Source organism: Lycium ferocissimum, chromosome 11 (assembly GCF_029784015.1).
Source record: "Lycium ferocissimum isolate CSIRO_LF1 chromosome 11, AGI_CSIRO_Lferr_CH_V1, whole genome shotgun sequence".
Lineage (NCBI taxonomy): Eukaryota > Viridiplantae > Streptophyta > Magnoliopsida > Solanales > Solanaceae > Lycium > Lycium ferocissimum.
In genome coordinates this window covers 47,148,465-47,167,939 of record NC_081352.1, presented here as the reverse complement: position 1 = coordinate 47,167,939, position 19,475 = coordinate 47,148,465, and the positions used below count along the sequence as shown (strand labels likewise).

The 19,475-nt window shown below is 36.1% G+C and overlaps 1 long non-coding RNA gene across 1 annotated transcript in view; it reads right to left on the bottom strand.

Moving 5' to 3' along the window:
- The window catches only part of LOC132035798 (uncharacterized), a 95,401-nt gene that overhangs the window by 55,943 nt on the left and 19,983 nt on the right, over positions 1-19,475 (bottom strand). The window contains exon 2 of the long non-coding RNA XR_009409434.1: positions 15,159-15,699. This is a non-coding gene — a long non-coding RNA (uncharacterized LOC132035798). The remainder of the gene's footprint in view (positions 1-15,158; positions 15,700-19,475) is intronic.

Here is a 19,475-nt window from a genome sequence, read left to right as displayed (position 1 = left end):
ATTTTCGTATTCGTATTCATATTTCCATTCATACTCATATTCATATCATACATCATATACATTGCATATACATAGCCTTTACTTAGCATTTACATATACTTAGCATATTCGTACTCATATTGATGTCATATACATAGCATTTATATAGCATACCCGACCACGAAGGTTCGGTGTTTCACATACCGGCCCTACCAAGGCTCGGTGTCATACATACCGGCCCTACCAAGGCTCGTGGTTATCCGTACCCAACTGCGTAGTGGCGCGCGCATATATATATATATATATATATATATATATATATATATCTACTATATTCTACCCGGCCATATAAGCTCGGGGTTTCATAATAGCCACACATGGGCACATATACATATAAGCTCATAAGCATCTTTAGCCTTTTTACTATCGTCATTCATTACATCTATCCTTAAAGGATTACTCGTCGTATAAGGAACTTAGTACAATCGTATCATATCGAGAATCATAAGCTTAGTAGCTTTTAGAGATAGGATCATTGGAGAATATCGTAGGCTCATAGAAGGATAGATATTTGGCCAAAGAACCATGCCTTATGAAAGAAGGGTTAGCCTTACATACCTTTCCGTTCAACTATTCTATCACTTGTACGTTCTTCTTCAATGCTCACGTTTCTACCTTCATTAAAGTGCATACTAACATTAGAGAATTGATAGCTTAGCATTCATGACTAAAGCTAGGGAAAATTGGACAGCATCTCCTTTATTTATACGACTTCCTCCATATCATATATCAACTCCCAAACATCAATAATAATATTCACAATATCATCACAATAGCCTTTATTCAACTACATTATCCTTACTTCTCAATTCACTTCAATTCATCCATATTCATGGTCATATCACACAATTTCGTTCATTCATATACAAGGTCTATTCCATGTTCTCAATATCATTTATAACATGATTATAATCATAATGTATCAAGAATCATAACTCAATCCAAACATTTACTCAAAAGTGACACTATTCCCACATTCATGACCCATTTCCTAATATAATCCAAGTGTTTCAACTTTCAAATACCTTAAACAACAAGGAAATGTCATAAAACTTACCTTAGATGGTGTAGGAATGAACCTTGGGTGCAAACACTTCACTTGAGAAAAACCCTAGTTTCACCTTCACTTGGATTTCTTGTTTTGGATGAACTTTAATGGGTTTCTTATACTTGATTCACTTAGTTTGATGTAGTTGATCACTAATATCTCTTGAATTTGTGTGGGAGAAATGTTCTAGAGAGTTCTAGAGAGAAGGAGTGAAATGTGGAAATGAAATAATGAACTTGGTCCTCTTTTTAATAACCCAAAAATCTGATCTGTCGGGACATTATACGGACACTTATACGGTCCGTATAACTTATACGGTCCGTATAAGTGACCGTGAAATGGACCCTTCAAACTCTCGCCACTATGACCATTATACGGTCCATTATACGGTCCGTATAAATTTATACTGTCCGTATAACCGACCGTATAATCCCACCACAGAGGGACCTTCACCGTGATGGTTCGCGGTCCATTATACGGTCCGTATAACTTATACGGTCCGTATAATGAGCCGTATAACTCATCAGTCCACCGAACTTGTTCTCGTACTTCGTTTGATCTTCAATCCTTACGGAACCTTCTTAACATTTGTTTATCACTTCATTAACTATCTAAGTCGTCATCAACTTGTTATAATTCTTCCGACACAACATATCTTACTTTCCTTAAGTCGTCTCATCAAATGTCTTTGAAATCTTATTTAGAATCATCAAATGCTATTTCTTACTTATAGAAACACCATATATATATACCTTAACACTTTCGGAGTACTGTAACAATGGTTTGTACTGACCTGAACTTGCTATATTCTTTTATGAATGCAGAGTTCCAAGTTGGATCAGCTTTAGTCTCCCGTGGCTGATAGTCACTATCAGTACAGTTTCGAGTTTTCAGAGTGAGCACGAGATTTTCGCTGCCTTGAAGACTCCTCTTATTTATGTCTTACCTTTCCTTTCTGAGACATATCACATTAATGTATTATTATATTCCAGACTTGTATACTTCATTTAGAAGCTCTTGTATGGATTAGACCAGACCCGGGGTGTATTTCTTATTTCCGCACTTGCTTCTATCGTAAGACTTACGTGAATTATTCTCTTTCACTTAATTGATTTATTTATTTATGCCTTTATTATCGTTGGGTTGAGGTTCACTTACCGAGGTGGGAAAGTTAAGTGCCCGCACGACTTAGCCAAAATGGGTCGTGATATGTTTTCACACGTATCTTTGAATTATAACTTTCCACAGATGCATTGGAAAGTCAGAAAAAATTAAAAGTTTTGGCTAAAGACTAAACAAGAAAAAAGTTATGTACTAAGACATCAATTCAGGACAATTCCAGATATGAAATAGATATATACTACTTTTTAAAATATCTCTGCAAACACATCAAATTCATAAAACTGTAACCCCAACATACATACTCGAAAACAAAGCTTTTACAAAAGTGTAGTACTTTTTAACCCAGATGCCTCAAATCAAACGAAGCCTACCCCTTTTTGTTTCAATTTCATCCTCAACTTCACATACCAAATAAAAAATATACTACTATAACAAAATCTTACCAAATTAATCCTTTTATAAAAATAGGGAAAACATGGGTTGAGTAAAATAACTTTCACTGTTCTGTGACGTGAGTATTCCATCAATTCTAGCCACACTTCACCATCTCCGATATCTTTCTCATCTTAGTATTCTCTCTATTTCTTCCCCCGCATTCCCCCATTTTTTGTATTTCTCTAGACTCAAAATGCTACCAAAACGTATTTTACAAGCTTCTTCTTCATTCACCTTTGATGATTGGATAAAAAAAACAAGAACTCTAATTCATGAAGGGTGAATATTTTTTGATGCAGGTGATGGAGAATAGGACAAGTTTATTTGAGACACAATTACCCGTTATGGATGGGAGAAGTTTGCTAAGTAACTAAAAGAATATTCAGTAGAGTTGGTGATGAAATTTTACAAAAATAATGATAAAACCAGTAATTTCTTTACTGTTAGAGGACGAAGGGTGGATTTCTCAGCAAAAGACATAAATGACATCTATAATCTTCAAAATTTTGATGATCAGGTAACACAAAATTTCCTAATATCTCCAGAATTGAATCTAGTAGAACAAGTATTATGTCCATTTGGAGCTAATTGATCGTATAATTCTGATGAGGTAAAAGGAAGTCTTTTTGGAATAAAATTGCTATCAATCTAGTCCACTTTTAGCTTTTGTGAGCAGTAGCCTTTGACCAAGTACTGATTCCACAGTCTATGTCAAAAGACTTGTACTGACTCATGTTCTCTATAATAGAAAGGATTTGGATATTGGTAAAGTAATAATTAAGTACAAATATCAGATACTGTCATTTTAAGAAGCATATCAAGAACATTATTCGGTTCCCATCTACCATCACTCGTTTAGTTATTAGAGCCTGAGTTCTACCATATCCTGGAGTGTTACCAGATCCTGGAGTGATGTCAATTGAATTACACAAAGAAATTAGCAGAATTTTCTTTGACAAAATGTAGAAAACTAAGGGGCCTAACAAGAAATCTAGAAAAGAGAACTCAATTATGAAAAAAGGCTGAGGGCGAGGCAGAAGTCACAGAACATAGAATTGTTAAGGTAGTCATTGGAAGAAAAAAAAATTATCTGAGGAAATGCAGAAAAAAATGCTCTGTTACAATAAGGGTTGATTGAGTTGTAGCAGCTGATGATGACTTTGATAAAGAAGTCGAACATAATCGAGAATATTCAGATGTAAGATAGAGCTTATACAACTACAATTAATTGAGGGTTGACTACTTGTATAGATTACATGGGATTTAAATTGGGAAACAAAGTGCAAACATGTTTTGCCCATGTCACGACCCAACTAGTGAATCGAGCGGGCACCCACACTAACCCCCCTGGTGAGCGTACCCTTCCCCTATTCAACATTAAGTTCACACATATGAAATGTAATTAGAAAGGATTAAGCAGTCTCAAAACATCAATAAACTACTAAGTGAGGAATACTAATACGTCATCCTCGGAATTTGGTCTGAATTAATACAAGAGCCACTAAATACTATAAGTCTGAAGACTACAAGTCTGACATATAAATACTGTCTCAGAATACAAGAAAAGACAAGTAAAGATAGAAGAATCTCTGGGCTGCGGAATCCATCAAGTGCTCACCCTGGAAACTCTAAAATTGAGCCTCGGGATCACTCATGAGGTGCAGAAGAGGAACCTGCTACGAACTCTGCACTCAGAAAAAGAGTACAACAAGGTAGTATCAGTACAAACACCATGTAGCGGTAGGTATCATAGGCCGACAACAATTAGTTCACATATATACGAAGAAAGAAATCGAACGGTAGACACATAAGCAGTCAAGTACAAATCACAACACAATCCAAGATCAGGAACAATACACGTAATATAAATGCCATAGCAAAATCAATGATATGGATGAATGAAGTAAATGAGTGCATATGCAATACAATGAAATGCACTGGCCAACTGTCTGTCACCGTACACACATGCTACGGACAGAAATCCTCCACGCCTCGGTAGTCATGACCCATGGGAAACCCGCGAAGTCCATGTACCAGTCACTCCGTAGACAACCCATAGATGACTTTCACAATACTAGCCACTCCGCACACAGCTCAGAGATGACTTTCATATCAACCCATACACAATCTTCCACTCCGATCGCAATCTCGGATATTTCCTCTCTAACTTATCATCACCAGTACCAAGTCACAGTTCATATCAATGTAACATGTAAGATGTGCATGAATGCTATGCATGAGAGCAATATCAAGCGTAATCATAATCAAGATCTCATTTGTGCCTTTACATGAGTACACATCACAATAAACAATCCTAAATCATTATCCTTCCCTTTTCCAATGATAAGTGAGAGATGAATGCATCATAAACACATGATAGTAAATGAGCGGCGAGCCCAACACATCACATATGGAGACAAAACAATTCAAGATAACAAGGCGACAAGCCCACATAGTCAACAACAACAACAACGTAAGAGTATCGATCCTAAATTCATACCCGAAGGCTTAATATGATTTCCCCGTCAATAACAAACTCCTACATATGCTTCACTAATTGGATTCTAACCGAAAGGTAAACCGTAACCTACCTTGATGCCGAGCTGGTGCCACGAACCGTCAAATGAGAGCTTTGCCCTTCCGAAGAGCCTCCGAATACTCAAAGTCTAGTCACTATTGAAATCTAAGTTAGAAACGGATATTAATGATACCCATATCGATATACATTCGTTCAAATTAAAAATCAAGTATGGAAAGTGGGAAATCGAACCCACGAGGGTAAAACGGGAATTTCAAGATTGGAAATGGTAACCCAAAGTTCTAGAAGTTCAATTCCACTCTCCAATTGCTAATTAAACTCAATTATTGATCAATTTCATCATTTAAGAGAAAACCCCCCAAATTAGGAATAAACCCTAACTACCCAAATCAATTCCTCAATCTAAGTTAGAGATTCAAGCTTATTACCTACTAATTCACAAAATTCCATGTTTAGACTAGCCAAATTCATCAATTAAACTCATTCATAGCCTAATATTCAAGTATCAAAGTTAAGGTTGAAAATCATCTTCTCCAACTAGTCTCACTAGTTTCCACCAAAGATTCTAGCTTAGGAAGGTAGATAAACATAATACAAGGCGAAAGAAGCTTACCCCAAGGTGAAACAACTCTGAAAACTCTTCAAATCGCTCTTAAGTCACTTAGTGATTTAATTTTGGGAATGGGAAAATAGTGGTTCGAAATGGGACATTTAACATTTTCTGATTCGGCGACATTCGCTCACGCGGCACCACATCAGCTCCAGCAATCTCGCCTCAGCAGAGAATCATCCGCTAGGACAGATCTTATTAAAAATCTAAACCTTGCGCCTACGGGCCAGGCCCCGCTGAGGCGGACCCGTAGAGGAGCAACTAGTCTCGCTGAGGCGAGACACCATAAACCAGCTCTAACTTTCTCAAATCACTCTAAAACTCACTCTATGACTCGGGAACCATGTTACGCATCCCCGCAGGTCAAAATTATACCAACAGGGCTCGAGAAAGGGTCAACAGGGTCATAGAGGTCATAAGTGAAATAAAGACCAAACGGGTCGTAACAACCCCTTTTCAGTTTGTTGATATAGCTATTACAGAAATGAACTAGCAGCCTGATCGGGAAAATACAAAAATGAACCACCAGCCTCAACCTAATTTGAATCTTGCACTAACACACCAGCAGCCTCAACCAGAAAATGCACCAACTTTCCCACGACAAACAAAGCCAGTAATGTTACATGATATACCTTGGCAAGAAAATACACCACCTTTCTCGCCACCTGCTAAGACAATAATGTTACTTGATATACCAAAAACTAGTAACAATCATAATTGTTTCAATAATTCTAGTGACATCTTTGAAGATTATAATCTGTTATTTTAAGAGAGGAGTGTAAAAAAGTTAAAAGAAGTGTCTGAGAAAGGGAAAAAGTGCAGCACAACCACAATAAGATGACTATTCATTTGAGGAATGGATAGAAAATACTTTTTTCACAGCATCGTGGAGATGATGGTACTTATGAAGGTGGAGTCGGAGGACTCGTTTAAGCCGATTTCCATATGGAAGAATCAAAAGTTCAATTCAGTTTTTAGATATAATCTATATATATTTTTGTACTTTATACATGTCTATAGTATTATTTAAGCTATATATATGCTAGATTAATGTCTATATATTTTGCACTAGGTGGAAAAGATATTAGAATTTGGCTAATATTTTAATGCATCAAAATTTGGTGGAAAGATTGAGATATGTCACACCCCAATCCTGATAGGGTATGATGGGCACCCGACCCTTACTTAGAGACGAGCGAACCCGCTAGTTCTCATTATACTCATAGTCTCACTGGACCCTTAAATCATGAGGTGAAATGCATAACGAAAACTTTTCAAAAACATTCTTTCTGTCCTTCTCAAAACAAGTAAAACCTGTAATCATATGAACTCTGTAAAGTAATGCATAATGATACATCGGCTTACATAGCTGCTTACAAGGCTGACGAACTGTATACATGACTCTATCTGCAAAAATCTCTAATGTAAGATATGACACCAAAACCTAAGTCGGGACAGGGCCCCAACACACCCTTAATGTTTATGACTCAGCTCATAAGGATAACACTCTGACGCGGCATCACTCCGAACCGAATGGAGTTTACCAATCCAGCTGATAGCCTGGAGCATCCTATAGCCAAACTCCGGGATAACTTTCCTGCAAAATAATGTGGGGCTGTGTGGCATAAAACACAGCACCCCCAAGCAAAGGGACGTCAGTACGAATAATATACTGAGTATGTAAAGCATAATCAATAACATAATGAAAGCATATGAAATAACATCAGATGAACAAGTTATGAAATGAAAGAGCTAGGTATACCTTTAGCAATGTTCGTTATATTTACTTATCCTCTTTCTAATGGAAAACTTCCATTTCATACATTTGTACATATAGCAGTATTATACCCGCCCATAGAGGTTCGGTGTCTTACGTACCCGGCCATAATAAAGCTTGGTGTTATACGTACCCGGCCCTACCAAGGCTCAGTGTTATCCGTACCTGGCCCTACCAAGGCTCAGTGTTATCCGTACCTAGCCCTACCAAGGCTCAGTGGTATACGTACCCAACTGCAGTGGTGTGCGTGCAATAGATATCATACCCGGCCATATAGACTCGGTGTCACAACATAACATTCATACATTTATAACATACGTATATATCTGAGAGAAACATTTCAACACTATCGGGGTGACACAAGGTGGATAACTCCTACTTTCTATTATTGAATCGCCATCATCTCTATCTTCATCACTATTATCATCGTCATCATTATCATTATCACTATTAGGATCTTTTGCCAAAGTACCTCAAGAATATTATAAGTTATGAACTTCTAGCATCTCTAAGATTTAGGCATTTTGAATATCTTAGATGGCATCTCTAGAATTGAACTCATCATCATAATCGTTAACATTATCATCACAAAGAATATTGTCAAAAATATCAAGAGAATCATCGAGGATTATGAGCTTATAGCACTTATAGGAATAGGAGTAGCGTGAATATCTCGTATAGGCGCAAAATGAGGAAAACATGCCTTTAGAAAGAAGGGTTAGCCTTACATACCTCTTTATCTCTTTAACCTTCTCAATTTAACATTTCCTTCCAATGTTAACGATTCCACATTCAAGAGAATTCGTACTAAAATCAGATAACCGAAAACATACTTGAGTTTAAACTAGAGTAACTAAGGGCTAACGAGAACTGGGAAGAATTTTCTTTGTTTCTACAAATTTCTCCATATAGTATAACAACTCCCAAACGTCAACAACAACACCCGCAACATCACAATCAACAATCGTCATCAACAATACATTATTCAATTCTCCCAATTCCATTTCAAATCATCCATAACTAAAATTACCACACTACATCGTATTCATCAACGTACAATGCTTCTTCCACACTTTTAATATCATTTACAATAAGATTATATTCATAACATGTCAAGACCTATAGTCCAAATCAGGTCACTACTAAAAGAACCTCACTATTCCCCTATTTAGACTTCATTTTCCACTTCCTTCCATAATCCAATTCGTTTAACCTCTCAATACCCTTAATAACATGAAATGAACATAAACATTACCTTTGATAATGTGGGAATGGTCTTTGGATCAAAATACTTCACTTGGAGAAAACTCGAACTTCAATTCTAAAGAGATTTCTTGCTTCCATCAACCCTAGCTAGCATTCTTGCACTTGATTCCACAACTTTTTGGTGTTTGATCTTGATTTTTCCCTTGGATATGTGTTGGTATGGTGTGGAGAGAGTTCTAGAGGTTTCTTGAGGTGTGGAGAAAAGATGAAATGAAAAATGAGGACTTGGGGTCTTTTTTATAAAATTAAAAATCTATCCCAACGGTGTTATACGGACACATATATGGTCCGTATAACTTATGCGGTCCGTATTTGTGACCGTATAATACTTCTAGTGGAGAACCCTTCTCTGGATAGGTTATACGGTCCGTTATAAGGACTGCATAAATTATACGGGCCATATAAGTTGGCCGTATAACTCCCAGTTTTTCGAAGTTACTCTCGTCGTCCCGTTTGATCTCCGATCCTTATGGAACCTTCTTAGCACTTATTTAACACTTTATTAACCATCTAAGGAGCGTTATAACCTTTTTACAAGACATTATTAAATCAACATTAGCTCGGTACTTTGCAAACCCTTTCCGAACACGACTTACTTTTCACTTCCTTCAACAAACTAGATTTCACATATTCATATGACTTCAAAATATTATAGTATGCCCTTTGAGCTATCTAATACTTCCCTTAATCTTGTAAGGATTTCATAATCACCTTAAATTCACATTAGCCTACTTTTGAGGTAACAAATCGTAATTTCTGAGGTGTAACATTCTTTCCCCCTAGGAACATTTGTCCTCAAATGTTAAACTGGTCCTGTATAAGTATACTGGTTACGGTGATCTTATGACGAATCAGTTACTCTTCTATTATTCTATACCTCTCCTTGCTTAACTTAACACCATTCTTTACCTGATATCGGTTATTATTGAATTCCCAAAGAAAGTGGTCATAACTTAGCTACTTCCGTAATTGACTGCAACTTTCTATATCTATCTACACTTGAAGCTTAGGTCGAGTTTTTCTTGTTTTGGAGTCATCTTTCCAGTAACACTGTAGAATAGGAGATGTCTTTCCTTTGGGTACGTTTACCATCGCATATTGTTTCGTCTTGTTCTCTCTCCTAATTTTTATAGGTCTACTTCCATTCTTTATTTAGGTCGCATGGTCTGCAGCGTACATCCTTCTTAGAGTCATCATTTTAATCCTCTGACATGCACTATCTATAACATTCCTTTTGAATAGTTGAAAATAGTAATGACTCTCGATTGCAATACTCCCTTGATTCCTCAGGAATATCCTTTCAAGAGATATAAGTAAGTCACTTTCCTGATATGATCCTATCAAATTCGTAAGTAATCTAACACACGTTAATGGCTATCGTAGGAAACATATAACATATGCTTATATCATATTCCAGTAATTGTCCTATTTGTCTTAATGATAATTCCAACTCAATATTTCGACTCAATTTACCATATATTTTCCCTCAATCGAAAGTATCACAAACACACTATTCTTGCTTACCTCTTCTCCTAGAAAACCCTCTTTTTAAGTACCCAATTGGTTTCATTCTCGACATGTAAATACTTGCAGGTTACATGTCCTATTTTTCCTTGTGCGATTTGTGTATGAACATCTAATCTTATTCGTAAACTTCCCTTCCTTTGGTTCGTTCTATTTAATGTATCTCATACATACCAAAACTCTTTTTGTCCTTCTGTTGTAACTTATCTCGTCATACTCTTTTCTTTCCTTTACTTGTCCCTTGATTATCACATCTTATATTCTACTATAGAAAACTTTATGTCCCTTCTTATTTGTCACTTATAATTCGCAATATCATTGACAAACGACTCTACTGTCAATTCCTTTGCCTTTATTCTAGTATAGCATCACCATCCTTTACAATATTCCTTGAGTTATTTGCTCCCAATGTCATGTTGTTCAAGGTCTTCATGAATGATTTTCAGAATAGTCTCAGATACCCGCTCGATCCTTGTTCATTAATTTACTAGCTATTAGACTCATTTCTGCATAACTCTCACTTTTTTTGTTTCAGAGTCTATATCTGTCACATCATAGGATTTATCGTTTCAATCTCTACACTTGTATTTTCCTTACTCACTTCCCCCCTTAAGGGTCTTACTTATACCATTCTCAAATCTGCTACGGTAATTCATGTGTGAAGTCTTAGCATACTCATCTTGCAGTTTTGTAATCAAGTAATACAACCAACATAGAAATCCAAACAAGGATTTATTTTACTTAGCTCAACCGTTAGTTATGAGTCAATATCTACTTTCACTCCAATTAACAACTTTTTGTCCCATAGGGATACTCGAAATAGTAGTATGTCTAGCTATCCGTACCATCCATGTAATGTCACTTATCCCATTCTTCGATACTCAGAGTTCACTTATAGCGTCATCTTTCCCTTTTCTTCCCATCTCAAGTTATTCCTCTCTTTCCCGTAATCGACTTATAGTAACCGTAAATGCATTTTCCTTAAACCCGCCATCTTTGTTTTCAAGGATCTAAGTCTTATGCACAACTAATACCCCTTATGCCTCATACTCTTTTACTCTTGTGTTGTACTCAACATTGATTTCAAAACCAATCATAATCATATAGTATTAGTCGTTGATGATAGCCTTGCTTTATCGCTTTATCGCCGTATGGTAAACTCATAACTCATGGCCACATTTTTCTTTCCAACTTATTCCTTTATATACTTTATTCGTTCTATCTTGGTATAGGATATTCGTAGGAGATGCATCTTCCCTTTCTCATAGCATCACTACTTCTTAAGCGCGCGTACTTCGCATATTTCCTTTTCTTTCTATACCCATACTTATTCCTTTACAGTCTTTCCTCCTCAATTTATCTTATTACCTTCTGTTTTATAATCAATCCTTTATTCCTCGCACAAGGAACCCTATTCTTAACTCAATGATCTTTAACTTTGTCCTTTAGAATGTATTACTTCTATACAATCCATTCTTCGCTTCCAAAACTTATTCTGTTCATTCTGATCATCCCTTCTCATCCTTATTATGCTGACCCTTTTCCTAAAAATCATTCTATTTCGTTATTCATCTTTCCGTAGTTATTTCTTTTTAATTTTTTTTTTACATCCAGCCGAAGATATCACTCGTGATCTCGATTATACAAATTACAAACCGTTACTACTTTGCCATATCACTTTTCTCTGATTTCTTTTTCAAGTTGACTTCTTTTTGCTTGCTATCATTTCTGTCATTGCGAAACCTCTATGCTGGACTTTCCCCTAATAAGGTCTTATAAGCTTTCTTATCTACTGCCCCATGGCTCGCTTATTGGTTTCACACTTGCATTCACTCTTTATTCATACAGAACATGTCACATCTTTAGTCGTTTCCTCGCTATACGTTAGTTACTTTGTATTATAGTTCTTGCTACGTTCTCATTATATCCTGATCATAATCAACTCTATAGAGTGCCACTTCTTGATCTCATTCGCAATCCTGCTTATAAAATAGAATAAATCTCATGAAGTAAGCATACTTAACCTGTTACTCCTTCTGATCAGCCCTATTACGCTTACCACATAAGTTGTCTCACCAATGTATTCACATTCGTTATAACCCTTCGTATTTCGTACCCCTGTCTCAGTCATGCTGTTACTTTATTTTGCTAATAGACTTGTCGTATTTTACTTGTGCTTATCCATCCAATCAATACTTTAGTATCACACTCTACTGGAGTTACCCTTTCTCTTCTATGTCATGTTTTAGTACTACCATTCTCTCTAATTTACTCTAGTATTTCTTTTTACCATATCAATGTCGATCTTATAATTGCCGTTACTATCAATTCGACAACATTTAACTCATCTCTTGTAGTTGTCAACGATACTCCTAACTTAATCCCGTCCAGCCATTACTTTTTACACAACATCTTTTCCCGTTAGGACATATTGCAAGCTTATATCTTATATCTTTTAAAATCTAGGAAAATTTTGGTAGAGTTTCCTCTATATTTCTTACTATCCAAAACCTGCACGCAGCAAATACCAACAATGCCTTACAGGGCTAATATATATACACGACATATCTCAGCCACACAGGGCTCCCAATTTCAAGTAAAAGTACAAAGATGTCGAAACTTACCTCATATATCGTACCTCGAGATGTACCTGATCCTTTAGGGATCTGCCCTATTATACCTTCCTATTTACTTTTCCTTTCATTGTTTAGCTTTACATTTCAATCATACCTCAATATTCTTACCTTACCCGACATACATCGTTCGTACCGTCGCTTACCTTTGTACTGATTCATTCAATTTGTTTAGTTCACAAACTTATAACTGAACTTATCACCAAGAGATACATTTAACCAATTCCTCTGTTGTACTTGACTTAACTCTATGACAACCAATCTATTATCATATGAATACATATTCTGATAACATAGCCACAACGAAGTGACTTACCTTTGTAACTTCCAATATCATCACTCACTTTCACTCGTCTTGGTTCTTCTTCCACCGAAATCAAGGGTTAGTATAAGGAATCTCATTTCTTATGGCTTGGCTCTATCGCACGATCTTAGATATGAAAGAAGAGTAACCATCCTAAATGTCCTGTAGCCTCCTGTTTATAAATGTGGCGCGCAACACACCATAAACAAGACTCTACTAGACACGGCTTACAGACAACCCCTAGGACGAATTGCTCTGATACCACTTTTGTCATACCCCAACCTTGGGGGTGTGGCCGATACCCGGCACCCGAAGGGCCGAGTGAACCAACTGTGATATCTAAACTCTGTAACGTGAATCATAGGCCGACGAGGCCGCTGAATAACAATAGTAAGAAGTATATCATAACAACCTGCAAGCAGAAAAGGCCCAACAACACATATATGCATAACTAGGGCCAACAAGGCCACAACCAGGAAAGACAACTAGTCAGAAGGCCGGCAAGGCCAAACACAATACCTGTACACTGACTGATAGTCTGTAAGCCTCTAAGAGCACTAATATGCATCAACTAGTCGGGACAGTGGCCCCGACGTACCCATAGCCATACGTGGAAATGATATAACTTAATACTTATCCCAAAATATTAATGCATTTATCTCCACTACATTCCACATGTAACCAATTACACCCATATTTTTTTTTTTTGTCTCAATTTACTTAAACATGGACCATTTTTAACACACTTCATATACTCATTATCATAATCATGCGGTAGAACTCTAATCCATAGCCTGTTGATACATACACCAAATATTATTCTTAATCACCGTGGTCACACTTGTTAAGTCCTAAATAATTTCGGGACCTTAAACTTTTATCCACCCATCTCTTTATTTGCATACTTGAATATGACCAAAATTCCTCCGGGCTCAGGTAAATTTACTCATATTGGACGGTCCAATTTTCTAGTCCAAAAATACGGGGTACCATAGCTTGGACCATATTTCATTCAAATAAATGTTGAACCTCGATGAAAATTATTTTATCCGATTCATTTAACTTCTAATCCTTTCAATACATCTGTACCATCACTCTAACCACCTATAAGCTTGAGGGATAACCTCGCTTCCGTTACTAATGTCATTTAACTTGCTCGCTTTTCAACGCATGAAAATACGGGATGTAACAATTTCTCTTTTTGTTATGGCCCTTCTTGCCCGCGGCATCCTGAGTGACGTTGGCTTGGGTTTTAGAAGCGTTGCTTTCTCTGTTGTTTGTCATTCCCTTAGTCGCAACCTTCCCTCTAATACCACGTTGTCACGTCTTTAGTCTTCAACTAAGCGCACGTGCGGCACTTGACAGCTTGCTCATGTTCTTGCACAATTTGCTCATGTTCTTGCACAACTTGCTCACGTTCTTGCTATGCCAAGTCAGCGTATACTACTATACTTAAGATCGCTAAGAGAATGGTAATTAAGAAAGACAAGAAAAATTTGCTAAAGGAAGCTTTGTATTAGAGAGAACTTGAATTGTTTTGCTTGATGATTTTTACAAAAGGATGCCCCTCTATTTATACTACTCACCTAGAGACTAGTATGTAAATAATAATTAATGTATTAAGTCCCTACATATGTACAAAGAAGACTTTTCTCTAGAATTATCCACTAGACTAGAATATTCTAAGATCTTCCTAAGAAATCTTCTAGCAAGTTCATAAAAATCTAGAGCATTTCCATAAGAATCTCCATAGCTCTAGAATCATACAACACATGCTAGACTTTTTTCCATGTAAGCATCCACATGGCAAAAATAGCTCCAAATGGCACCTGATAGGCATGATGACGTGGCGGATCAGCACATAAAACACTAAAATCAACTGCAAAAATGGATGTTTGTGGCTAAAACAGAGACAAGTGTACCAAGTTTATACGGAAGCTACAATTAACTAGAAAATAAAAATCATATAGACAAGCTAGTAGTAGCAGTGTGTGGTTACGAACTACAAAGGGCACATCAGATAGAAAATGGTTGTGTTTCTCCATAATCTTTATTGCGTACAGAGAGACAGAGATAGGGTAGCGGAGGACGTATTACAAAGTAGATGGCATGCCTAAGATTGTAGCTACAAAAGCAGGGAGTGATGGAAATGGTGAGCTAACATGACGGGCATAAGAACCATGGGCCACATGGACCCAACATTCAGAGTTCAGGTTAGGCCAACTTGGGACAACATTGTACAACTTATGGGAAGTAATCTAAATGCTATAAGGATTGTTCTGGTAAAATGGATGAAGCCATCTACTGGTTTTGTCAAGCTCAATTCAGATGGCAGTTGCAAGAATGGAAAGTGTGGAAGTGGATGTGGTCAGGAAATATGAAGGTCATCTTCTTTTTGTCTACTCTCTGAATCTGGAAGGTAGTAGCAACTGGACAGAAGTTTTTTTTGTTTTTTTGTTTTGTTTTTGTTTTGTTTTTTTTAAAAAAAAAACTCTTTTGTATCAAATGATGCCTAAATAATGGATATGATCTTATTATAGCAGAGAGTGACTCTAAGCTGCTAGTAGATTGTGTAAATTATCTCAATACCACTCCATGGAGGATCTAGAAAGAGGTGGATGAATTGAAGGTTCATATGATAACATCTGGATTCATTCTTCAACACTGCTATATAGAAGCTGATCAAGTTGCGGACAAACTTGACACTCTAAGCAGTGGTGCTCAGAACAACAATATGTATTTTGTCTTTGAGAAGTTACCTCCATATGTCAAAGGACCCATGGCAATGGATAGATGGAGCATCGCCACCTTCAGAACAACCAAGAGGAAGAAAAATGATATCGTTGGGGAACCTCATTAGCTGGTGTATTCTAGTGTACATACGTATTTTTAGTTACATTTTTTGTAGACTTGGATACTTGATGTTCATTTTAGAGACCAAGTATCCATGCTCAATATGCATTATATTTACCTCATCTCTCTAATAGGATAGATGCCTATTTTTTATGCTGGATTAGGGAGTATTAGCAACTTTTTGTAAACCCTTATCAAAGTGTAATCTTTTGGAAAGATGAATAAATTGCAGGAAAAGTTATAATTTTCTAATTAAATAAAAATGCAAGACATAATTTTATATTTATTGGCTTAGTATAAAACCATGTAAATAAATTTTTACCAACACTTCCATTTCATACAACTAGGTTGGTGTGTATGGAGAGTCCTAGAGGTTATGTTGTCTAATATAGATATTATAACTTTGTATAGTTTATTTCATTTTTTTTCTCTCTCTTGTTCGTGGCTTGGTTATGTTTTAAATAACCGCAATAGAGGTCAATTAAATGTTTTCTTGGAGTATTTAACGAAAAGGGGCACCGTGCTCTTCGAAAACACTGGGAAAATTCAAACTAGTGTTTTAAAAGGTTGGGATGTGAGTCGAGACATTTTACTTAGTAATGAATGAGATTTAAGGCTCGAGACATGGGGCATAAGTCCCATGAATCTTTAATTTTTAATTTATTCTTTAGTTAAATAGAATACCAACACAAGAAATGTAAAAAGTACATTAATAGTTTAAGAAATTTAAAGAAACTCATAGAAAACAAAATATCTAGCTTTTAGAAGTATAATCAGCCTCTCTACCCTACAAGAGATAGATGTAAGGTCCGCGTACATCCTATCGCCCCCCCCTCCCCGCGCCAAACCGCACTTATTGAATTACATTGGGTATGTTGCTGTGTTGTAAACAATGCAATAGTGTTAAAGTTATCATGAGGTACAAATCAATTGTATTGCGTTAACTTCCAAACAATTGAAAAGTCACAAATTTCTAAAAAAGAAATTATCAAGCTAGGCATATTACTTTCCTAAAGAAATAATCAATAAATACACGCAACACTGTAAACTGAAATGTTACTCTTTCATGGATGAATATAAAATTGCTTTCAAATAGCAAAATAATATAAGTTTGATAATTTTGTGAGATATAGAACTAAGACATGAAGACGATTAGAAAGTAAAGATATAAATTTCGATTATCTAAGCTATTTTCAGAGAGATGTTCAAATGATAATCATAGTCATGATATCGTCAATTAGTAATTATGTCATACTACTATAGATTGTTATTTGAGTTACCAATCTTCATATTTTTATAGATGAATTGAACTTTTATTATTCATTTGTTAAAGAATTTGAGAGTCAACAATGCTAATTAGGGTATTTGACACACGATCTTGATAGAAATTGTTGAGTAGCCTCGAATGTTGGACGTTAAGCATAATTAGGAATTAAAACGCACAGTAGGGCGCTTGAGGAGTAAGCCTAATAAAATTAAGGGAAAAGTACATGCTATGACCACCAAGGAAAAAAAAGGCCGCATTTTAAGCAAATCACCCGAGTTGGCTGTTCGGTTAGAATATATATATATATATATATAAGATCAACGAAAAAAATTCATATTAAGCCTTCAAAATATATCCCAAAACATGTATAATATTTGTCTAATTAGTAAGTATACATTAATTATATATCTATTAAATAGAAATTATACACAAATTATACAACAGTGATATATTTTCTGTATACGTTAGGGATACATATTCTATACGATAATAATACACTTTCTATGCGCATGATACATTTTTTCTATACATATTCAGTTGTGATACATATTCTATATAACAATGATATAGTTTCTGTACGTATGATACATTTTCTATACATATACAACATTGACACATATACAAAAATGATATAGCTATATACATATGCTGGAATTAGTTGAAAAATGGCTAGAAAATGAATTATTTTGAAAAGGCTAAAAAATGACTTTTAAGATTCTTGGGCGACCGGGTGTCAATAGTTTCATCCGGAAGGCTATTTGTGTCCTTTTCCCTAAAATTAAAGGGGAAAGAACGCGCATGCCCTCTCAACCCAAAATAATTACCCGTCCATACCCCATTACTTTCGTACCCCTAGGAAAAATCAAAACTATTTACTAGAGATGCCCCCAAAATTATGATACCAACATGGTATATAAATATACTGAGATGATATCATGGGAGACTGATTCAGTCCTTCTCTTAGTCCTCTATGATACCATCATGGTATATAAATAATATACTGAGATGGTATTATGCATGATCATGCTCATTTATCCAAAAAGACATACTTTTCTCAAAAAAAACATCAATGATACTATCGTCTTATATACATATACTGTGATGGTATTATGGAGGACTGCTTCAGTCCTTCAATGAGACACTCTTCAGGATCATGGTACCATCGTGGTATATAAATATACTGAGATGGTATCATGGAGGACTGTTTCAGTCCCTTTCTCAGTCCTCCATGATACCATCATGATATATGAATATCTTTGCGATGGTATTAAGAGGAAGGGGTTTGGGCGAGGGGTTATGTTGGGTATATATTTTTGGCTGGCTGGGGTAGAAGCAAAATTACTTTAGGAGGGGCATGGGGCAGGTGAAAATTTTATATATTAGGGGTATTTGGTGTTGTTTTCCCAAAATTAAACCTCATGTGAGCCCGAGTCTCAAAAAAGCCTTTTAAACAAAGGTTGGACCTTTTTAACTCCAACGCTTTCTTGGAAGGCATGGGTGACTCTCCATAAGTCCAAATCACACGGCAAATATATCAAAACTATAGAGAAGCACAAGCATAGGGAACTAACTAGGGTTTAGCATAACGCTTAGCACCATTAGCATGGAATCGCTTGCTTATGTAGATGAAGGTTTAGTCTCTACATGCATATTATATTTGCTTCTTAGTGTTCGAATGTCCGTTAATAAGCATGAAATTACATATGAAAAGTGCGTGTGTGAAGTCTATGTGAGCTGATCCTTTTGCTAGAAACGTGTAGTACTTACTTCAAGCAATTCATATATATACAATATCTGCATAATGCAGAGAGAGAGCATGTTTGATGTTAGAGTGTGCGAGTACCTTTGCGTCTATATGTGTCAAAAACAAGGCTCTGATCGTGCATCTACATGGGTATTTTGGATTGACATGTTTATCTTATATTTTTGTGTTTTCTGTGCTTAAGATTGTGTTGGGCATGAACGAAAATGTTTTCTTGGGAAACAAGTGGGTGTTGGTAAGTAAGCAAAAAAAAATTATTAACCCTGAGCATTTATAAGTGTTAGAAAAATAGGTTT